Here is a 25,633-nt window from a genome sequence, read left to right as displayed (position 1 = left end):
TCTGTGTGTTGTCAAGCATATTACATATACACATATCGCTCTATTGGAGCTGGAAGCCAGCGCTCGAAGTCATTCGTGCGGATCTGCAGAGAGTTGTCATTTGTACTAGAGAAAGACCATATCCAGCAGACTATCAGTCACACGAGAGGGCCCATATATTGTTCCTTCACAGTGTGACGGCTTGCCTTCTTTATTTCTTCGTTTGCTGTCCTCAGTGTGGCCGTACTGTGTTGTGATACTGGCTGAAAACTGGGGTGTGGAAGTACAACACTGACTAAATAATGTAGCTGACAGGTGCACAGTTGCCTTTCACAGTAGTTTACTTTCGCTGTTCACAACTCCCCAATAATAGACAGTTATATGTGGTCAGTGCTCTATTGTTTAACTTTCATTTCGATAAGCCTCATTAATAGTTTGCAGGCAAACATCCACATACTGCTACAATAGTTTACTGTTGAATATCTATGAGCAGTAAAAAACAACCACATAATTCACAGTTTTTTCGGAATAATCAGGTATGTATGGAACAGCCACTGGCATTGTTTAAACGCACGGCCTAACTGTGTTACACTTACAGGGTTATTACAAATGACTGAAGCGATTTCACAGCTCTACAATAACTTTATTATCTGAGATATTTTCACAATGCTTTGCACACACATGCAAAAACTCAAAAAGTTTTTTTTAGGCATTCACAAATGTTCGATATGTGCCCCTTTAGTGATTCGGCAGACATCAAGCCGATAATCAAGTTCCTCCCACACTCGGCGCAGCATGTCCCCATCAATGAGTTCGAAAGCATCGTTGATGTGAGCTCGCAGTTCTGGCACGTTTCTTGGTAGAGGAGGTTTAAACACTGAATCTTTCACATAACCCCACAGAAAGAAATCGCATGGGGTTAAGTCAGGAGAGCGTGGAGGCCATGACATGAATTGCTGATCACGATCTCCACCACGACCGATCCATCGGTTTTCCAATCTCCTGTTTAAGAAATGCCGAACATCATGATGGAAGTGCGGTGGAGCACCATCCTGTTGAAAGATGAAGTCGGCGCTGTCGGTCTCCAGTTGTGGCATGAGCCGATTTTCCAGCATGTCCAGATACACGTGTCCTGTAACGTTTTTTTTCGCAGAAGAAAAAGGGGCTGTCCACTTTAAACCGTGAGATTGCACAAAACACGTTAACTTTTGGTGAATTGCGAATTTGCTGCACGAATGCGTGAGGATTCTCTACCGCCCAGATTCGCACATTGTGGCTGTTCACTTCACCATTAAGAAAAAATGTTGCTTCATCACTGAAAACAAGTTTCTCACTGAACGCATCCTCTTCCACGAGCTGTTGCAACCGCGCCGAAAATTCAAACCGTTTGACTTCGTCATCGGGTGTCCGGGCTTGTAGCAATTGTAAACGGTAAGGCTTCTGCTTTAGCCTTTTCCGTAAGATTTTCCAAACCGTCGGCTGTGGTACGTTTAGCTCCCTGCTTGCTTTATTCGTCGACTTCTGCGGGCTACGCGTGAAACTTGCTCGTACGCGTTCAACCGTTTCTTCGCTCTCTGCAGGCCGACCCGTTGATTTCCCCTTACAGAGGCATCCAGAAGCTATAAACTGCGCATACCATCGCAGAATGGAGTTAGCAGTTGGTGGATCTTTGTTGAACTTCGTCCTGAAGTGTCGTTGCACTGTTATGACTGACTGATGTGAGTGCATTTCACGCACGACATACGCTTTCTCGGCTCCTGTCGCCATTTTGTCTCACTGTGCTCTCGAGCACTCTGGCGGCAGAAACGTGAAGTGCGGCTTCAGCCGAACAAAACTTTATGAGTTTTTCTATGTATCTGTAGTGTGTCGTGACCATATGTCAATGAACGGAGCTACAGTGAATTTATGAAATCGCTTCAATCATTTGTAATAGCCCTGTATTTCACAGTTAACCCTCAAACGGAGTTGTGGGGTCCTTTTTGATACCAGTCAAACTGTGCACAAGTGCCATTTCCTCTGTTGGTCATTCTATTGTTGGCGGTTCTGCATACCTTCTCGGCAGTTGATAGTGCACCTCCTGACGAACCAGCAGCGTTGTCGAGTTGCTCTCTTTCTCAGTGCACAGCTGCAAAGTTTGGGTGGTGCCATTATTGACCCACGACACAGTTAAGTGTTTGTTTGCCCTACGTCAAAAGTTTACTTATCAACGAAAGGTCATTTTATTTTTAGGCTTAGTGAGTGTTTTCATTTATTTTCAGTGCTACTATGGCTTTGAGCTCTCATTCACGTATGCCAATGCTCGATCCAAGTTTTCCAGACTTCGTGAGAAAAACGCTAGAAGAACTGGAAGAAGGAGAAGAGGGTAGTGATGCAAATGATCTGGACGATGAAAATGGCCCTTCTTACAACAGTGAACATGAAACTGATTCAGAACAAAGTCGTGACTCTAGTGAATCAGATAAATTAGAGGGAAATAAACATACAGGGGAATCATCTAGTTTCTATGGCAGAAACAGGCATAAGTGGTCCACTCTAGAACCTGAAAGGAATGTGAGAACACCAGCCCACAACTTGATAAGAAAAGTTCCTACACTGAAAGGCCCTGGAAGCCGATTGGGAGACTCATGCAGTCCACTGGAAGCGTGGGAGTGTTTGTTTACCAGAGATATGTTAGAAGAAATTGTGAGTCATACCAATGCGAAAATTTCTTCATATCGATCAAAATTTTCTGATCAGCAGCGCACAGAACTACGGGACATGAACGTCAATGAACTAAGGGCACTATTTGGATTATTATACTTCAGTGCCATTTTCAAATCTAATCGTAAAAATCTGGAGTCTATGTTTGCAACAGACGGCACTGGAAGAGATATTTTCCGCACTACAGTATCCATGAAGAGAGTGCTGATATTGCTCTACTGCCTAAGATTTGATGACATAACTAGCAGAGATGAGAGGAAGAAAAATGACCCTGCAGCAGCGATTTCTTGGATTTTTGATAGAATGGTTCACAATTCTCAGGCATCTTATAACATATGTTCACATGCATGCGTGGATGAAATGCTGGTTGGTTTTCGTGGGCGATGCGCATTTGGGGTTTATATGGCTACTAAACCAGCGAAATATAGGTTGAAAATAATGATTTTAGCTGATGCTCAAACAAATTACCTACTGAATGCCTTTTTATACACTGGAAAAGACGGTGATGGCGTTGACTTGACACCAGAAGAAAAGAAATTTCAGAAACCTACTCAATCTGTTCTGAGACTAGCGAAGTCCATTTATGGTACAAACCGTAACGTTACAGCTGACAGCTACTTTGGCTCTATTGAATTAGTTTCAGAGTTATAAAAACGAAAGTTGACCTATGTTGGTACATTGAGAAAAAACAAAAAGGAAATCCCACCCCAATTCCAGCCACCTAAGAGGCGTGTGGAAGGTTCAACACTTTATGGCTTCACATATGACAGAACGTTGATTTTTTATGTCCCTAAAAAGGAAAAGCTGTCATTTAGATTTCCAGTATGCATCATTCAAAAAGTACAGATCCAAGAACAGGAAAACCAGAAATAATTTCCTTTTACAATAGCACAAAAGGTGACGTAGACTCTTGACCAGAAGTGTGCTACCTACAGCACAGGCAGACAAACATGCAGATGGCCTCTTGCTGTATTTTATGCAGTTCTGAACATACTCAGAGTTAACTCGTATGTAATACAAACGTCCTGCAAGAAGTACATATCTATTTCCCAGTTTGAATTCATCAAGACACTTGCCAGGCAGCTTACTGAACCCTATCTCAATGAGAGGCTGATGAATTGCGGACTACCAAAAGAACTAAGAGTAACAATCTCAGGGCTTTTGAAGAAACCTCTCCCAAAATCACAGATATCCACTCTGGATTCAAAGAGGAAACGTTGTGCTCTTTGTCCACGTGCCAGTGAGAAAAAGACAAACCAGTTTTGTACCTGCTGCAGTCGCCCAGTTTGCCAAACTTGTCGTTCGGTTGTCTGTAAAGAGTGTGTAGAGGAGAATGCGGGTGATTATTGACGATTTGTGAAAAACTCTGTATCAATTCATGTTTGATGTTCATTACATGCAGCTAATTTTTCAAACACCATATATTTCTCTCACAGCACTCTATTACTGTTTAATGTTATTTCTTATACAATAAACTAGTTTGAATTCTTATATTGCATTTCATTTTAATGTTAAGTAGTGTTGCATAAACTTGTTTCCCTTTTGTGATTTTTATAGATATTTTTTTAGTTTAATTGAAGTTTTGTGTTCTAACATAGGCAATTAAGGAATTTATAAATAAATATTTCTAATGAAAGTAAAGTAAATTAATTTTCATGGATAAAATTGAGTGGTATCCTTTTGGACCCCACAACACCATTTATGATACTAAGAAGTCACCACTCCGTTTGAGGGTTAAGTTGATGCATTGTTGTTGTTCTCACCAACACAGATTCTTGTCTGAAACCCGGCCGTGGACTGACTGTCTCAGGACCAAAAATCAGGCCTGTATACATCCTCACAATAATTGGCGCTCAAACTATAAACTACACATTATTGGGTGTTTAATTTAGAGAAATTAGAATTAAAATGTAACTCATGAAGTTAAATGAATACATTGAAAAATTCCGTCTTTTTAACAGTTTCTTTCACTACAAGAGTTAGGCTGAATTATTTGTTTCAATCACGACGACTACCGCAGTCCACTTCACCCCTCCGCCGCCCCACACCGAACCCAGGGTTATTGTGCAGTTCAGCCCCCAGTGGACCCCCCAGGCAATATCTCACACCTGATGAGTGTAGCCCCTTGGTTAGCGTGGTAGAGTAATGGTGGTGTATGCGTACGGGGAGAACTTGAACTTGTTTGCGCAGCAATCGCCGACATAGTGTAGCTGAGGCGGAATAAGGGGAACCAGCCCGCATTCACCGAGGCAGATGGAAAACCGGCTAAAAACCTTCCGCAGACTGGCCGGCTCACTAGACCTCGACACAAGTCCGCCGGGCGGATTCGTGCCGGGGACTAGGCGCTCCTTCCCACTCTGGAAAGCCATGGGATAGACTGCTTGGCTAACTGGGCGGACCTTCCAATGGTCTTTCTATCATTTTTTCTTTTTTTGGATTCAGATAGTAGAATAATAGAATCTGCGCTCAAGATGAGGAAGTAAGGAAAATTACTGGTTGAGTTTTGCACCTCATTAGGCGAAACCTTGTATCGCAGCTAACTGGTATCATTTTTGAAGAGGATAATAGATGTAGATGAGAACATGGATGAGTGAACCTATACTGCCGCTTATGTATTTGAAATGGAAGCAACTTGCAAGTTTCAAATCGTTCTAGATATTTTTGCACATAACTTGTCTCTCTTACAATACTGGCTACTGTGTCACAAAAAATTAATGAATTCCAAGAAATATTGAAAACCAAGTATGACAGATTCGAAAGACTATGGGAACGAGTCATCCATGGCCAGCATATGGATTAAGCAGTAACTAAATGTGCTAGTCATCATTCTGCCACACTGGACTCACATTCAAGAGGATGACGGTTCAAACCCGTCTCTGGCCATCCTGATTTAGGTTTTCCGTGATTTCCCTAAATCATTCCAGGCAAATGCCCGGATAGTTTCTTTGAAAGGGCATTGCCGATTTCCTTCCCCATCCTTCCCTAATCCAAGCTTGTGCTCCGTTTCTAATGACCTCGTTGTCGATGGACATGAAACATTAATGTCCTCATCCATAATTCTGCAGTAAATTTAGAACCACGATTTACAGGAATATACGATAAAATTTTGGACCTAGTCGTGCGCCGGTTACATCATAGATTTACAAACTTGGACTCCCTGTTAGCTTTGGAACTTTTACATGTACATAAGTGGTACCAATATACCCCCTCAGCCCAAGATGTACCAAGAGTGGAATATATATATATATATATATATATATATATATATATATATATATATATATTGCTTTAATGCTTCAGGCGTTCTACATTCTCCCCTCCCCCTTCTCCCATTTGAGTACAACCCTCTGGGCGTTCATTTGACCTTGTAACTGTCAGAAAAGTATTTCTTTGGGATGCTGTTCAACTTGCACGTCACATTCGCTTGAACTTTGGTTATGTCGTCAAAGTGCTGTCGATGTGAATTTCTGCACGCTGTCGTTATGTGGTAGGTTCCTCTTGATAACCCCAAAGCTCGTGACCGTTGATGATTTTTTACGGAAAATAATTGTCCATGTTTGGCATTCCAAACAAGTCATGGCAGGCATCCACACATCTTTGTTTTTGTTCAGGAGTCAGGGTGTGTGGGATAAACACTGCATACACTTTCTGGAGAATGTCTTGAACACTTGATGTAGAGACTGTGCTTCACTGTTAGTGTAACACAACTTTTACACACTACAGCCACACACCCACTACTTAACACTACCTGCTTACAACTGATGGGTTGTTTGCAGTTGTTAGTTCCAGCTGCCATCGTAGTTACTGTACTGTCGTCAGGTGTAAGCAAGGAATAAAATCAGTCTTGGAACTTTTTGTGCAGACACAGTAAACATTATTACTCTGAACTTGCATTCAATCACTAAAATACTGCTATGAATCTTTTTTTTTCACTTTTCACGATCGCAGCTAATCATGGGGTGTTTTTCTGGAAATATGCATCGTAAAAGTGGTGGTGATCTGTTGAAGTTTATAGGCAAGTGGACTCCAGACTGCATAGTGTTAAACGGTAAAATTCTTTGAACATACGAGGGCCATTTAGTAAATAACACAACACACTTTTTGCTGTAGGCCAGTTTCGGTTGAAAAAATGCAGATTCTGTAGTGGGACATCGTGGAATATTCCCACTTCAGTCCCTATAATTTTATGAAGTTCCGATAGTTGGCGGCACTATACGTCGTCTTCAGCAATCTGTAACAGGGATGCATTCCAAGCAGAGAACTGTCATTGATTTTCTGTTAGCGGGAAACCAGAGCATCATAGATATTCATAGGTGCTTGTGGAATGTCTACAGAGCCTTGGCAGTGAACAAAAGCACTGTGAGTTGTTGGGTGAGGCATATGTCACCACTGTAACGAGGTCGCACAAACCTGTCTGTTCTCCCCTGTGCCAACTGGCCATACACAGCTGACTCCAGCAATCTTGTAACATGCAGACACTCATTCGAGGTGATCGACAGTTCACAATCAAGTACCTCACTGCTAATCTGGAAATCTCCATTGATAGTGCTGACCTGGATCTCACACCTTCCGACTTCCATTTGTTTGGCCCAATGAAGGGATGCCCTCTGCTTCAAGCAGTACATGGATGATGGGATGTTATTGATCCACCAAGACGTTAGCTCTGACATTTGACAAGTGGAGTGGTACCATGCAGGAATACAGGCCAGCAGTGGGATAAAGCTGGTATGAGCCTGTGCTAGTGCGAGTTGTATACATTCAGGCGCACACAACCCCAGTGACGTCATTGCTTTTCCACAGCTGGCACGTGGGCGTCTTTCTGTCCACTTTCTCCTCTCCTCCCCCTCCTTCACCCCTCCACCCCCCTGGAAGGGGTGGGAAATTCAAAAAAAGATGGGAATTCAAATTTATTGGCAGGACCAACAGAGGGCGCTGTTGACCTCCCCCTTACCATCTCCCCTCCCCTTCCTCTCCTCTCCCCACCCCTTCTCGAAACTGACAGGAAAAGAATGTTGTCTGTGCTGGTTTGCCAGATAGGATGGGTGTCTTTATTTTGTATGCACTGTTTGTTTAAACAATCTAAGTTGTCACTGATGGAGCACTAGACAGTAGCTCCATCCATTGCATTCTCCTTGAGGTGACCTAGTTCATAACACCAGCACCAGAGGAAACTGTTGACTTTCCCCACCTCCACCACCACCCCTACTCCACTAACCCACATCCCCTTCCCTTCCCCACTTGTCAGGGAGATTCAGTCTTTGCTGAACTTCCTGAGATGTAAGTGTTTACTGTGAACTGTGTGTTCTATGGATGAGATGTCTATGCCGGAGAAGGAGTTTGACGGTGTATTAGCTGTAATTATGCTGCACAATGCTTGGAAAGCGATGATACTGAAGAGCATATGAAGAATATGAGTATGTTTCATCAAATAATGAAGATGCAGCAGGATGGGGCTAAGTTACATTTCGCAACTCATGCTGATAAATGCATGTGCTGGTACTATAGATCATTCGAGAAAAGTCCAGTTAAACTGCCAGAGGAAAGACGTTCGCCCACTCCAGCGCAAGCATCCATCTGTAAAATTGAGGAATGAGGAAACACTGATGATGAACAGGGATGAACTTAATAAGTGTACTACATGCAAGCACAGAGCTGAGGACTGTATCCATAGCCTCCTACTCAATGAGTGGAAAGAAAATTTAACAGTTGAGTGTAGGATGAATACTTTTAGACAAATAATGCCAATGGAGTGGGATTGGGTGATATGCATTTCCGGACTCATACAGATGTGCTGGAACTACCTAACTATTCTGAAATTACCAGAGCTGTTTGGGTCTTGAGTGAGTTGGTTCGTAATGTCACCACCAGAGGGCGCTGTTATTCACCCTCACCACATCCCTCAGGAGCCGATAGGAACATAGGAATATTATAGCCGGTCACATGATCACTATGTCAGGTATACAGGGTAGACATGACAGCTGTCCAAGTCTAATCAGTCTGTGGAAGAAGAAGAAGCATGCAACGTAGCCAGCATAATAGGAAGAACCATAAAATAGGTGTACATATTTACTTAGCTTCTCTGCAATTCAATTTTTTTCCTTTGCTCAACTCCATTTTCGTTGTCTGTATGGCTACTTATTGCTTCTTCTTCTCTGTTCAGTGATGATCTCCGACGTGTCTAGACTAGCAGCAGCAACGATCACTGACTTGTTAGGGGCTGCAGCGACCTCCAACAAGTCAGGAGAAACACCAGCATCGGTGTAGTGGGATCCTGTTGCGCAGCTGGTCAGCTTGCTGGAGCAGGACAATGACGTGCTGTTGTCTGTACCACTCAGAGGTCTCTGTAACGAAGATGCACAGCCAGTCCCTGACTCGCAGAAGTGTACAGGTGGTACTATCCTACACGAACCAGGTCAGTACTGGCTGCCGACATACGAGCCATCTCAGAAGATTCCCAAGTTACTGTAGGAAGAACGAGAAGCTAGCAGTTCCACCTAGCGCTCTGACTCTTTTCGCTTCAACATACAATTTATCGTCCACAGGTTCAAAGCTTTTAAATAATCATATCCCTGGTACCTTCACCCTCGCTTCCACCCATCTGATAGCATGTGATTAATATCGAATTGATAGGCAGTTACTGAAATGATCGAGTCCCTTTGTATCGTGATAAATTTTTTCCCCGCATTAGAATTATACTCGTCAGATAACCGTTACAGTCGTTTCCATGACGTCTCTGTAGGCTTCCAACAGGCTAGGCAATCATTTCCTCTGATACCAAAATGGGTGGTAACCATCGACAAATGGCTGAAATCCTACGCTAATTGCATTCTTTCTCTCAGTTGCCACATTTCGCTGGTGGTAGTAAGTCACTTAGAATTCCTGTATATTGCTCCCAAATTAATCCCACTGAGACCTGTCGGGAAGTGGGGGCAGCAGGATGTTCCACCCTGCTCTCCACTTCCACGACGGCTTTTCCAGCGGATTCCATGTGAATAGCTGCTATCGGGTCGCCAACCTTCGCCCGCACGTCAGAACTGTACTGCTCGCGGCAGACAAACCATCGCTCGCCATCCCAATCAGCTGTTAATGATTCCAGATTCGCAAATGTTGTCCTATCTTTCTCAGAAGGACTGGATGCTTAAATGTTGCTGGGGTTAATACCAGGGCGTTGAAAAATATGTGTCCCCTCATCTCTCCGCAAATCTAAACCTTCTGATATGTGTTTTCGAAGTATCCCAGAAATGCTAACACAGTGAGCAATCCCCCCATGGGGCTCGCCTTTATTTGGCAGGTACGTGCTTAAGGGGCTCCGGAAAGGCTCAAAATCATGAAAAGTTCAATTTTTACTTTTTTGCGTTTTCTGAATCTGCAGACTATTACCTTTTAATAGATATATAATTTATTCAATTCTGAAGACTACAACTATTTTTAAATTTTTTTAAAATGTGTTCTACATGGGCGTGACCCACTGTGGCGATGTTAAACTGCTGTCAAATGGTGTTATTATTAACGTCCGTGTTCATCAGGTACATTTTAGTGATGTAAGATAAAGTATGTGTTGTGGCTAACCTGTGATGGTTCAATATATATATCGCTGGTGTGATTGTCAATTGTTTCATGTTTATTTACTCTGTCGTTATCTCGAAAATATTCGTAATTAATTCTGTTTCTTGAGTCTCTGTTTTGTTGAAGTATAATAATGAGTAAAAGTAAAGTTGCTGTTGCGACTTTCAGTGATGGCGACATTCTAAGGTGCAAGGTATTTAGAAATGTGGGAATGTAGATAGGTTCTAACATGGTACGAGCGATGCTTACTTTAGACAAGGAACGCTTTCGGGCTGCAGACAGGGCTGTAAAGAGTCTAGAAATACAAGCAAGAGTAAACAGGAGGAGGAACAAGAGGAAGCTGGAGGAGGTGTTTGCAGAGGATGAAGATAATCCATCCTATGGACCTGGAATGCACAAAAAGTTAATCCAATCTTTGTCGCTCGATTCCCAAAACTTTTATTTTCTCATACTAATTACATGTTTTCTAAGGATCTTCCAAACATATTTGTTTCAAACTTTCAGTAAATGTTGCACAGTACCTTCTGCATAATTTAACACAGCCTTTTTCCAAAAAACTGTATATTTTTGAATATATAAATAAAAAACTGCAAAAAAATGTTGTGAATTTTCATTACAATTGAAAAAAAAAATCATCTTTAATAACTGAACTAAAATTTTGTAAAATCGTGTGTTAAGTTGTAGCCCATATTTCAATAAATAATCTGTAAAAAGTTCAACTTCCTACCTCAAATACTTTGTGAGGAAAGATGTAATTTGTAAGCGTTATTTTAACATTGCAAGCATAGGGCGTTCCGGAGCCCCTTAACTACCATGGGGCCCCAGCCTTTGCAGCATTTTTTCCCTTCCATGCTACATGTCTATGCTCTTGCTGTTCTCTTTCCCCCCTCCCTTGGGGAATATCTTTGCGCTGTTTTTGGAAATTATTCTGCATTTTCGGTAGTCAATATCAGAATACTCTCCACTGTTTTTCACTCCTTTTTTCTTGCTTCGTTCACCCTTTCCTGTCATTCCTTCGCTTCGGTGTTTGATGTTTCTCTTTTTCTTCTTCCCCCCTGTGCGTTCCTGAAGGCCAGCCCACGAGTCTGACGCGTGACAGATGACTGGGTAACGCGTAATTCCCAGCCCTGGGTCGGCAGGTAGGGTTGGTACGTACCCCTAGTAAAGGCCAGGCCCGGGGAAAGGTGACTGCCTGCGTTAATACCTTCCCTAATTGCTGATTGGTCCCTCTGCCAGGCGTTAAGGAGGTGTGACCTGAGTGTGAACAGTTACCTAAGGTGGGTGCGCCCCTTTCCGAAGGGGACACCCAGTTGGAAGGAGTGTGCCATCGGAGACGCTGGCAATCATGGGGGATTTTCTCGCAATGAGCCAATCATCTTCACAGCCAACGGCCACGAAACGTAAACGGAATGAGGCTAACGATTCAAAGACCCTCCCAGCTGCACCATGCTTCCTTGTGGTTTCACGTACTGAAGATGGTCAGTATTTTGCTACAGTAAGTCCGTTTATTATTCAGAAAGGTGTTGATACAATTGCTAGCCCTGTGAAATCCTGATCTCGTTTACACAGCGGAACTTTGCTTTTGGAGACTACTTCTGATTCTCATGCACAACGACTGCTTGCAGCTTCATTCCTCCAAGGGTACCCTGTTCATGTCGAGGCTCTTCGAATGCTGAAATTTCCGAGGTGATATTTACTTCCCAACTGTTCGATGGCCTGACCGAGGCAGAAATCCAAATGTAAATCCAAATGCACCTCTCTGATCAGGGTGTCATTGCAGTCCATCGGGCGATGAAAAAAGCAGATGGCTCTTTAGTGCCCACACGCACTCTCTTTCTCCCTTTTCATTGAGTGGTTCTTCCGTCAAAGATCAAAGCAGGTCATGAAGTAATCACAGTCAGACCATATATTCCGAGCCCGATGTGCTGCTACCAGTGTCATCATTACAACCACACTCGAGAGTCCTGTCAACACCCAGCCAAATGTGTAATCTGTGGTAGGGATGCTCCAAAGGGCGATTGTCCATCTGCTTCTCACCACCGCAGTAACTGCAATAGCGACTGTACCTCCTCCTCCTGCAATTGTCCCATGTATCTCGATGAGCAGGCTGTTCAGGATATCTGGCTGAAGAAAAAAGAGCCTTACCTGGTCGCTCTCAAGTTGTTGGATAATCAGTTTTATCATCTGGCACCTACATTACTGTTCTTGCTATATCTTACTCCACGAATGACATGACCACACAGACATGCGAGCTCAGATTTAGCAACTCTGTTGTGAAATCGTCCATTAGCATGGTAGCGTCCCTGTCTCCTCATCCAGTTGTGCAACACGCCACCAAACTTTCACCTCACGGGGCGAAGTCACCAGCTACACAACAGGCAGGCTGGAAAGGACAGAAGGAATACTCCGGTGAAGACTTCCTATGTCTCTCCAGCCAACCAACATCTGAGTCTTCCTCTGCCAACTGGAAAGGCTCTAGGAAGTCAAACGAAGGCGAACTATCTTCTCCTTCAGTGACACGAAGATCCTCTTTGGCATTGTCTCCATGTGATACCCTCGCCCAGCCGACCTCTGTGTTGCCTGTGCTCACCACCAACTGTCTTTCTGTCCTTGACTCTGCAAGCTGATAGAAGAATTCCGATGCTTCTATAGACCCCATGGAGCAGAATCTCCTGCATCTGAGCCTTGTAGCAGCGAGTATTCGAAGGTTGGCACTCGGCAGCCACTGAGGTCACACCCCTTCGTTTTTTCCTGTCATGACTCCTCTCCAGTGGAACGTCCATGGTCTTCGATCCAACAAAGACGACTTACAGGTGCTCTTAGAATCACAGCATCCACTTGTTTTAAGCCCTCAGGAAACAAAATTGTGTCCTCATGCTGTCGCCTTGACATCTCGCATTTCTTCCTGGTCCGTTTTGACCTTTCCCCCAAGGACGGCATTCCACCTCGTTGGGGGAGTCATGCTCCTCATACAGGATGACGTTCATAGTCAGCCCATCTTCCTAACTACCCGCCTTCAAGCTCTTGCAGTTCGCCTTTTTCTTCCTCACTTCACCTTTTACCTTTGTACCAATTACATCCCTCCATCATTTGATGTCATTAGGGCAGACTTCCTTCAGCTTATTGTGCAGCTACCTCACCCATTTCTGCTGCTCAGTGACTTTAAAGTGCACAATCCCCTTTCAGATTCTCTCAGATCCTGTCCGAGAGGTACCCTCTTGGCCGTCTTTCTCAATCAAGTTAACCTCTCCTGCTTTAACACAGGAGCAGCCACATATTCCTTTCAGGTTCCACTTACACCTATTCCCATTTGAACCTATCCTTCTGCACTGCCCAGCTTGCCCATCGTCTCGAGTGGTCCATTCTCTCTGACACATACTCGAGCGCCAGTTTCCCGTGTGTTATACGTTTGCTGACATCTACCCCACTTAAGTACACACCAAAATGACAGCTTACTAAGGCCGACGGGAAGCTTTACCCTTCCCAGGCGGCCTACAGCGAACAACATTTCCCCAGTTGTGATGACCAAGAACTTAAACGTTAGCCTTACCACTGCAGAACGTTCCATTCCTCACTCTTCCTCTTTACCACATCGTGTCCCGATTAGAGATGGGGGATCCGCTCTTGAACTAATTCATAGAGTTTAATCTTTCAAAGGAGTGAACAATCAGTGATTCAGAAAAAAAGAACGGTAGCTCTAAACGTTTCCCACGGCAGAGAGAGAGAGAGAGAGAGAGAGAGAGAGAGAGAGACGGAGCATATCAGCAGCGCCTCTGCTGGTCAGAGCAGAGTGCACGCCACACAACACAGCCAGCGCCGGCCTCTGCCCTGCTTCTACCTTGGCTGCCTGCATTGTGCAGTGCCCCATTGGATTTTGTGTTTCACATATGCCGTGCCGTCTCTGTGCGTCGTCTGCCGCGTGCAGTGTCTGGCGCAGCTTAACTTCGCATCGCACTCTGTCGGCGATCGTTTCAGTCGCACGTCGTGCCCTCTGGGCAGTTGATGCGAGCAACAGGACAGAGAGCCACCTAGCGGATAACATAGGAACTACTTGCAAAAACCTGCTCGCAAGGGAATGGACGATTTGTCTCGGAGCGGGTGAGTTCACCGCTTCCCCCACCCTCGGAACTCGCCCGCTCAACGCTCACCCCACCGTCTCGACTCTAGCCAGAGCGTTGAGCAAAGCGACTCAGGTGTCACTCTGGTCTCTGCGGTCTTAGCTCATGCAGTAATACAGCTCGTGGCTCGACCTGCTCGACTCAGCGCCTCTGCATCGGAGTTCGTCCCCACTGGATATTGTTCTTCGTAGTAATACCGCTATGTATATTACATTATTATGTTATGTATACATCAATTGTTTTTATTTTATTTTTATTTGTTTAAACTGATTAGATTAGGTTCCTGATGACTCCTCTTACTATAGGATTTTTATTATGGACACTCGAATTTACGCTTTAATTACGAGCGAACCAATAAACGTATCGCAAAATGTGATACACCAATATTTTCCTTGTTTTATTCTGCGTAAGGCTATATGCAGCACTTTCGGTTTACAGTCAAATTTATATTTTTTTTTCTTATTCTGGTACGGATTTTGCGATTTTAGGCGTCTTCGGAAGGAAACGTTCACTTTAAAAATATATGGCTTGCGATGTATTTGTATGAGGTTAATGAAATTTTAATACATTGTAGCCAAATATATTGTTAATGTAAATCTCAAGTTACAACATTTTCCGATCACCCAAAAAACCACGATGGTGCAAAATAAATCAATAATCAGAAACTTTGTCATATCGTGGAAATTTCAATAAACAATAAAAAATTCTTACTCATTATCTGTGTTACTTCAAAATAGGATCAAATAAGATCAAAATACAGGTATAGTACTGGAATAAACCAAGTTTAAAGGGCAATGTGCCTTCCATTTATTTTCTATTGTAAATGAGTGGTGAGTCATGAAAAAGAGCTAATTCATTTCAGGGAGTGAACAGTTCTGATCCAATCTCTGAAAAGAACAGTTTTGCCCATCTCTAGTCCCGATCCCTTGATGAACTGGCGTGTGTCGCGACGCAATTTGCATGCGGAGACATGCTGTCCGCGTTTTTAACCAATATCCTACGATGGAAAACTGCATTGATTATAAACAGTTGCATGCACATTGTCATTGCGTTATTTGGGATAGCAAAAAAGCTAAATGGATGTCATTCGCTACTTCTTTTAACAGTTGCACTCCCTCTTCCATCGCGTGGGCCAGCCTCCGACCGTTCTCTGGGACTGAGATTCATTCCCCAATTTCTGGCCTGACAGTAGCATACAATGTCATCGTGGACCCTATTGCTACCTCCGACACCTTGAGCCACCATTTTGAGGAGATTTGGAGCTCCTCCCACTATTAGCCTGCCTTTCTCCATCGGAAACGAGCGGAGCAGGCTCGGGCGATGCCCTTCTCTTCTCATAATCATGAGTGCCACAATGCCACCTTTACTTTGTGGGAGCTAGAACATGCTCTCACTTCATCTCGATCCTCTGCCCCAGGGCCAGACGATGTTCACATTCAGATGTTGCAGCATCTTTCTCTTGTGGGCAAGCACTTTCTCCTTCATATGTACAACCGCATCTGGGCAGAGGGCACGTTTGCCAGACGCTGGCGTGAAGCCACTGTCATACCCATACCTAAGCCAGGTAAGGAAAAAGACGTTCCTTCCAGCTAGTGCCCTATTTTCTCACCAGCTGTGTTTGCAAGGTGATGGAACGTATAATTCATGCCCGGCTGGTACGGTGGTTCGAGTCTCGCAATTTACTAACCACTGCACAGTGAGGATTTCGAAACCGCCGTTCTGCAATTGACCATCTCGTCACTTTGTCCACCCATATAATGAATGGTTTTCTACCGTGTATTGCGATCTGGAGAAAGCCTACGTCACCTGCTGGAGGACTGGTATCCTCAGTACTCTCTGCATGTGGGGCTTCCGAGGCCGCATTTCTCGTTTCTTTCAGGAATTTTTAAAAGACCGAATTTTCAAGGTATGTGCGAGTTTTTCCTTGTTGGACACCTTTATCCCGAAACGACGTGCCTGGGGTTTCCATCCTGAGAGTCGTCCTCTTTGCTGTCGTCATTAACTTTATAATGGCCTGTCTCTGGCCAGGCATCTCCGGCTCACTTCTCGTTGACACAGGCTCCTCTACACGACTTGTCTCATTGAGCGGCGTCTTCAGCGATGTCTCGATCAGCTTTACTCATGGAGCATCGCCAATGGCTTTCGTTTTTCCACTGACAAAACCATTTCTGGTGGCACAATTGGTTTCTTCCACTCTCTTTACATCTTGGTCCTGTTACTTTTCCATTCGTTGAAACTACGAAATTCCTGAGGCTCCTGCTCAATAGGAAACTTCCTTGGTCCTCTCGTATTTCTTACCTGGCAGCCCACTGTATGCGGTCCCTCAGGGTCCTACGTGTCCTCAATGTACTTCCTGGGGAGCAGATCGAACCACCCTCATCCACTTGTACCGATCCCTTGTACGTTCGAAACTAGAATATGGGTGCTTCGTTTATGCATCTGCACGTCCATTCCTCTTACGCTGTCTCAATACTATCCACCATCAAGGGATCCGTTTGACCACTGGCGCCTTTTACACTAGCCCAGTTGAGAGTCTGTATGCAGAAGCTGCCGAACTACCGCTGTCTTACCACCGTGACTTCTTGCTCAGCAGACATGCGTGCCGTTTGTGGCCACCCATCGGATGCCTCTTTCTTCAATGCCTCCTTTGGTCGACAGTATAGGGAGCGTCCCTCTTCTCTGTTACTTCCTGGAGTTCGCTTTCAGCTCTCGCTCCGGCAGCTTAACTTCACGCTACCTGAAATTTACCCAGTGGGTGTGACCTCTTCAAAACCTTGACTTCGTGTGGTAGCCTGTGTTCACCTTGGACTTCGTTCGCTTCCTAAAGACACTACTCCAGACTCGTTCTATCGCCATTAAGTTACTCGACCTTTACATGGAACTGTGCGACAGTACATTTGTGTACACGGATGGCCCTCGGACTGACGGTGGTGCCGAGTGTGTCTTCGTCATTAGTGCCGACGTTTTCCAGTATAGCCTTCCAGAACACTGCTCAATATTTACAGCAGAGCTGTTCGCCCTGTATCAGGCCATGCAGTACATCCGGCGACACAGACTTTCCAGTTGAATCATCTGCTCAGACCCTCTCAGTGCCCTTAAAAGTCTCTGTGTGCTGTACACCATCCATCCCTCAGCGCACCGGGTCCAGGAAGGCTGTCAGCCGCTCACTCTTGATGGAGCCACTGTGATGTTTGTGCGAGCTCCTAGTCACGTCGGTCTGACAGCAAACGAGACCGCTAAGGCTGCTGCCAAGGCTGCAGTCCTCGTACCTCAGCCCTCTGGTTCTTACATTCCCTCCAATGATCTCTGTGTTGCGGTCTGTCAACAGGTGGTGTCACTTTGGCGTCACCATTGGTCCTCCCTTCATGGGAACAAGCTCCAGGTTACTGAGCCTCTCCCAACGGCTTGGACGACCTCCTCTCGAACCTCTCGCCACAAGGAGATACACTCCTGGAAATGGAAAAAAGAACACATTGACACCGGTGTGTCAGACCCACCATACTTGCTCCGGACACTGGGAGAGGGCTGTACAAGCAATGATCACACGCACGGCACAGCGGACACACCAGAAACCGCGGTGTTGGCCGTCGAATGGCGCTAGCTGCGCAGCATTTGTGCACCGCCGCCGTCAGTGTCAGCCAGTTTGCCGTGGCATACGGAGCTCCATCGCAGTCTTTAACACTGTTAGCATGCCGCGACACCGTGGACGTGAACCGTATGTGCAGTTGACGGACTTTGAGCGAGGGCGTATAGTGGGCATGCGGGAGGCCGGGTGGACGTACCGCCGAATTGCTCAACACGTGGGGCGTGAGGTCTCCACAGTACATCGATGTTGTAGCCAGTGCTCGGCGGAAGATGCACGTGCCCGTCGACCTGGGACCGGACCGCAGCGGCGCACGGACGCACGCCAAGACCGTAGGATCCTACGCAGTGCCGTAGGGGACCGCACCGCCACTTCCCAGCAAATTAGGGACACTGTTGCTCCTGGGGTATCGGCGAGGACCATTCGCAACCGTCTCCATGAAGCTGGGCTACGGTCCCGCACACCGTTAGGCCGTCTTCCGCTCACGCCCCAACATCGTGCAGCCCGCCTCCAGTGGTGTCGCGACAGGCGTGAATGGAGGGACGAATGGAGACGTGTCGTCTTCAGCGATGAGAGTCGCTTCTGCCTTGGTGCCAATGATGGTCGTATGCGTGTTTGGCGCCGTGCAGGTGAGCGTCACAATCAGGACTGCATACGACCGAGGCACACAGGGCCAACACCCGGCATCATGGTGTGGGGAGCGATCTCCTACACTGGCCGTACACCACTGGTGATCGTCGAGGGGACACTGAATAGTGCACGGTACATCCAAACCGTCATCGAACCCATCGTTCTACCATTCCTAGACCGGCAAGGGAACTTGCTGTTCCAACAGGACAATGCACGTCCGCATGTATCCCGTGCCACCCAACGTGCTCTAGAAGGTGTAAGTCAACTACCCTGGCCAGCAAGATCTCCGGATCTGTCCCCCATTGAGCATGTTTGGGACTGGATGAAGCGTCGTCTCACGCGGTCTGCACGTCCAGCACGAACGCTGGTCCAACTGAGGCGCCAGGTGGAAATGGCATGGCAAGCCGTTCCACAGGACTACATCCAGCATCTCTACGATCGTCTCCATGGGAGAATAGCAGCCTGCATTGCTGCGAAAGGTGGATATACACTGTACTAGTGCCGACATTGTGCATGCTCTGTTGCCTGTGTCTATGTGCCTGTGGTTCTGTCAGTGTGATCATGTGATGTATCTGACCCCAGGAATGTGTCAATAAAGTTTCCCCTTCCTGGGACAATGAATTCACGGTGTTCTTATTTCAATTTCCAGGAGTGTAATTTTAACTAGGCTGTGTATTGGGCACAGTCCATTTTAGCCATCTCCATTTGTTAAACGGTGCTCCCCCACCACTTTGTGCACATTGTGCTCAACTTTCGATGGTCCACCATTTCCTGATGAAATGCCCTTTTTTTACCCGCTCATGTTCTCATTTGTGTTTTTCGTCTGAGTTATTTGCCCTTTAGCAAATGCTGCACACGCTGTCGACCGCCTATTTCTTTTGTCAATTGCAGCAATACGGCGAAAGCCATTTAATTTTTAGTTCTGGGCCTCCGTTTATCTATTTTATAGACCTTTCTCCAGGTGCCTGTTTTTGGCTGTCTTCTCTTCCGTCGATTGGGATTGACATGTAGTCGCTTTTAACTTCTCTCTTTGTCTTTGCGTTCTACAGTTTTAACGTGGGCACGTATAACCATAATTGTTTACACCCTAAAACAAAATAAAACAACAACATGAACAACAACAACAGTCAGAAATAAAAAATACCTGTCAGACAAACGAGTGGTTCCTGAAGAGAGGCAGCAGCCTTCTCAGTAGTTGCAGAGGCAGCGGTCTGGATGATTGACTGATCTGGCCGTGTAACCAAAACGGCCTTGCTGTGCTAACACTGCGAACAGCTGAAAGAAATAGCCAACTACAGCTGTAATTATTCCCGAGGGCATGCAGCTTTACTGTATTGTTAAATGATTTTTGGCGTCCTCTTGGGTAAAATATTCCGGAAGTAAAATAGTCCACCATTCGGATCTCCAGACACGGACTACTCAGGAGGACGTCGTTATCAGGAGAAAGAAAACTGGCGTTCTACAAGTCAGAGTGTGGAATGTCAGATCCCTTAATCGGGTAGGTAGGTTAGAAAATTTAAAAGGCAAAATGGATAGGTTAAAGTTAGATATAGTGGGAATTAGTGAAGTTCGGTGTCAGAAGGAATAAGACTTCTGGACAGGTGAATACAGGGTTATAAATACAAAATCAAATAGGGGTAATGCAGAAGTAGGTTTAATAATTAATGAATAAAAAAATAGGAGCGCGGGTAAGCTACTACAAATAGCATAGTGAACGCATTATTGTAGCCAAGATACACACGAAACCCACGCCTACCACAGTAGTACAACTTTATATATCAACTAGCTCCGTAGATGACGAAGAGATTGAAGAAATGTATGATGAGATAAAAGAAGTTATTCAGATGGTGAAGGGAGACGAAAACCGATATCTGAAGCTGGCTGCAGAAGGATTCTACTGCAGCCAACGTAAATTTAGTATAAAGCTCGTGGAGGAAAGATATGATAAACTAGCGCTAATAGGGTAGTCTTTTTTCCCTCAATCTATTTGTGAGTGGATTAGGAAAGGGAATGATACCCTCAGACACACACCTCATGATGGCTTATGAAGTAAGCATATAGATGTAAATGTAAATTTAGTCTACTTATTAAGATGTCAATCTATTCATTTATGGGCACTCAAAACTCAGTGACAAATATTGTCTCTTATTTATCGAGAAAAAGAAAGACAGGACTTCTGTTGTTGACTGTCTTGCAATAGAAACCTTCATATTAACCCCTAATTTTCTCATTGCATTCAATTCACAAGACGTATGTGTGAGGTTGTAATATGTCTGCCCACAGTACTTAGAAGAAACGGTGTAGAGCTCACGTCTCAAATCCCCCTTCGTCACAGTATCGCTTACCTGTCGTGTTCTCACGAATCTCCCATTCTTTCATACACAGCGTCAGAATCCACCTGATTTCGGCGAGTGAGAGATGTCCCTCACCACTTTACAGATCCCAAAATCCCACCACGTTCCGACAGCACTGTTCCATTAGTTGGAAGGCTGCCAGGTAGAGAGCTATTAAAACGAGAAAAATAGCACGCTAATACACGGGAGGAAATTCACAACCATGCAGGGTATACATGGGCTGCACACAGAAATTCAGAAGCATAACATTCACATACGTTGATATCAGATTACAGTCTATAAATACACTGCTGGCCATTAAAATTGCTACACCACGAAGATGACATTGCTACAGAAGCGAAATTTAATCGACACGAAGAAGATGCTGTGATATGCAAATGCTTAGCTTTTCAGAGCATTCACACAAGATTGGCACCGGTGGCGACACCTACAACGTGCTGACATGAGGAAACTTTCCAACCGATTTCTCATACACAAACAGCAGTTGACCGGTGTTGCCTGGTGAAACGTTGTTGTGATGCCTCGTGTAAGGAGAAGAAATGCGTACCATCACGTTTCCGACTTTGATAAAGGTCGGATTGTAGCCTATCGCGATTGCGGTTTATCGTATCGCGACATTGCTGCTCGCGTTGGTCGAGATCCAATGACTGTTAGCAGAACATGGGATCGGTGGGTTCAGGAGGGTAATACGGAACGCCGTGCTGGATCCCAACGACCTCGTATCACTAGCAGTCGAGATGACAGGCATCTTATCCACATGGCTGTAACGGATCGTGCAGCCACGTCTCGATCCCTGAGTCAAAAGATGGGGACGTTTGCAAGACAACAACCATCTGCACGAACAGTTCGACGACGTTTGCAGCAGCATGGACTATCAGCTCGGAGACTATGGCTGCGGTTACCCTTGACGCTGCATCGCAGACAGGAGCGCCTGCGATGGCGTACTCAGCGACGAATCTGGATGTACGAATGGCAAAACGTAGTTTTCTCGGATGAATCCAGGTTCTGTTTACAGCATCATGATGGTCGCATCCGTGTTTGGCGACATAGCGGTGAACGCACATTGGAAGCGTGTATTCGTCATCGCCATACTGGCGTATCACCCGGCGTGATGGTATGGGGTGCCATTGGTTACACGTATCGGTCATCTCTTGTTCCCATTGACGGCACTTTGAACAGTGGACGTTACATTTCAGATGTGTTACGACCCGTGGCTCTACCCTTCATTCGATCCCTGCGAAACCCTACATTTCAGCAGGATAATGCACGACCGCATGTAGCAGGTCCTGTATGGGTCTTTCTGGATACAGAAAATGTTCGACAGCTACCCTGTCCAGCACATTATCCAGGTCTCTCACCAATTGAAAACATCTGGTCAATGGTGGCCGTGCAACTGGCTCGTCACAATACGCCAGTCACTACTCTTGATGAATTGTGTTATCGTGTTGAAGCTGCATGGGCAGCTGTTCCTGTACACGCCAACCAAGCTCTGTTTGACTCAATGCTCAGGCGTATCAAGGCCGTTGTTACGGCCAGAGGTGGTTGTTCTGGGTACTGATTTCTCAGGACCTATGCACCAAAACTGCGTGAAAATGTAAAAGTTCTAGTATAATATATTTGTCCAATGAATACCCGTCTATCATCTGCATTTCTTCTTGGTGTAGCGATTTCAATGGCCAGTAGTGTATCACTCTGTACATGTCCTAATCTCCTATATTGTGTGCCTATGATTACTTCGCCAGAAATGCGACAGTGTAATGATGACCAATTCTTCGTTGACAGAACAGTATCTCACTCTCCCCTTGTTATTTTTGTAACATCCAGCGGAGTGTAACTATGAGCTATAAAAAACTTCGCTAACGTTACATGGTAGAGAACCCAATAAGATTTTACTGCATCTCTCTCTTCCAATATTTTGGGGAAACAAATACCGTCTATGTGTCGATATCGACCATATGTGGTGATCCCATCAAATAAACATGTACTGGTCCATTGGAACAGATGACCGGTGATTGGAGGTGCTTCCATGGACCTATGTAAAGTTTTGCTGCCTTTACTGTAGGAAGACCATATCGACTATCAGCCACAATGAGAGTGTTCTTGTGTTGTTCTTTCATAAGCAGTTTCATATTCTGCTGCAACACATCCAAGCAGTGTATGACTACAGCTTTGAACACCACCACGCCGGCCGGTGTGGCCAAGCGGTTCTCGGCGCTTCAGTCTGGAACCGCGCGACCGCTACGATCACAGGTTCGAATCCTGCCTCGGACATGGATGTGCGTGATGTCTTTAGATTAGTTAGGTTTAAGTATTCTGAGTTCTAGGGGACTGATGACCTCAGATATTAAGTCCCATAGTGCTCTGAGCCATTTCAACCATTTGAACACCACCATGCATTTTGCTATTCCACCACGATTTCGAGGTCCCTGTGAAATGCTAAACCGACATCAACACGTTTCGATCCACTGGCTCTCACAGAAAGCTAGACGTTACATAGTGTAAACTATGCTGATCCCACAGTATACAGGATGGCAGAGATATGGAGGACATCGCAACTTATGGGAACTGTAAGAGTTTGTGGCATTGTGGAGCGTTTCCAAACAGCTGTCTGAAGGTGATGAACACTACATTTAATCCCATCTTCCACAGTGAGGGGGCAGCAGATGTCTTGGTGTTCCATTTCAAAGAGACCAAGAGCATTGATTCCTCATTTTGCAGTCATGTACACGATCACAGATTCAGTGGTCACTCCCGAAGGTGTTGCTCCCACAAAGACGCTCTCCATTTCCAACATGTGTTGTCAGTCAATCAATATGTGGTAATCAACAATGTAACAGTGGACGGATGTGATGGAAGTAACACTCTCAATATGGGGCGATGTACTGTAATAAGCATCACAATTGATAGTGTGATCAACTTAAGCAATTTCACTAGTTTTTGCGTAATTTCAATGCCAACCAATGACGTGGCTGTATGCTACCCAATTTCTGTTCATCACTAAACCAATCCTCCATTTCTTTGCGAGTGCCATATATTAGATTGCGAATGTAGGTAGATGACTGTGCAGTATGTCCATTCTCTGTTCCCAGACATGTACACCGGAGTATACCAGACAGCGTCCTATACTGATGCAGTTAGATTAACTACATATTTCTATCACTTCGATCATAATGCGGAATTTGCAGTTACTATTGGCCATCTTTCCCAACGTGGATGGGAATCAAAGAGTATTCTCGCATTCACAGGATAAAGTTGGAGATTGGAAGATTCTCTTTGAACAACCCTCTCTGCAATACTGTAGCCGATTTAATTTGCAGCTGACCACAGGTGGGACAGTACTATACCAACAACATTCCACATCTAATGAAGGAACAGAGTGAGCCGAATCTGTAACTGCTGGTCAGCGTTTGACTGAAATCACTTTTTTGTGGTGGAGAGAGTCTTGGTGGGAGGTACACCATCTGGGAACGGCCACCACTGAAACAACGGTTGTTTACATGACTGCAATATGAGGAATCAATGCTCTTGGTCTCTTCGAAATTGAACACCGGGACATCTGCTGCTCCACCACTGTGGAAGATGAGATTAAATGTAGAGTTCATTACCTCTGGACAGTTGTTTGGAAACGCTCCACAATGCTGCACCACTCTTACTCACGGCATCCATGCAAGTGCACGAGGTCTCTCCAGATGCATGCACGTCGAGGAAGTTAGTACCCTTTATCAAGGTATAGTAGGTATGAGAGTGTTGTGGTGATATTACAGATGGTTAAGAAGAAACGTGTGGCTTATGCTTGATGGAGCTTCAGACGAACAGGGTTTCAAGCATTTTACGTAAACCCTCTGTGATACCGATTCTGAAGTATTGTTATAATGTCTAGGGTCAGTACCAAGAAGATATTGGCAAGAGAGAAATGATCGTAGAACATAAACACACGTACTCCTAAGGCTGCACGGTTCTGCGCTTAAACATGCTATAATGTTAAAGCCATGTGGTTTACGAAATATTAGTCACAAGGAGCGCAGTGCTCTTAATACTCTAATACAATGCATATATATCGAACACCTGAAATACATCCATATTGCAAGTTTTCTAGCTCGCTCTCTACAGTGACAAACTTTAAGATGATAAAACTACTTCCTTCTACACCAAAGAAACACACAGATTCTTTGTGATACTTGCACAACATACTTTCCAGAGGTGTGTAGCGCCTTTTGCTAGCATCCGATTACGATTCATGCATTATACTGCACTCTCATCAGTCCTATAAAACGATCGCCGGAAATGGAAAATGCATCTTATGGGGATACAGAGAAGTGCATAGCAACGGTGTTTGACTTGTGAAATTACTCACCATGCTGCACCAAGTCCATAAACAGGACAACTGTCAAGCAAATGTGTATGGTTTTGCAGTACCTTAGAAACCTCTGTCAGTGACTTAGAAAAGGAGTTTGAAACATTTCACGTGAACCGCTTGTGCTAACAGTCCTTGAGTATTGTTCCGGTGTTTGGTATCCATGCCAAGAAGGTATCGGAAAGAGAGAAATGATTGTGGAACATAAACACATTCCACGGGCTACACGATTCTGCATTTAAACGCCGTATAATGCTAGAGCTGCGAGGTTCTCGACCTGTTAGTCGTGTGGAGTGCAATGCTGTTAACATTTAAATGTGGGAAATATATTTCCAACGCATTGCATACA

Source organism: Schistocerca cancellata, chromosome 3 (assembly GCF_023864275.1).
Source record: "Schistocerca cancellata isolate TAMUIC-IGC-003103 chromosome 3, iqSchCanc2.1, whole genome shotgun sequence".
Lineage (NCBI taxonomy): Eukaryota > Metazoa > Arthropoda > Insecta > Orthoptera > Acrididae > Schistocerca > Schistocerca cancellata.
The sequence above is the reverse complement of the archived record's forward strand: the minus strand, read 5'-3'. Positions refer to the sequence as shown.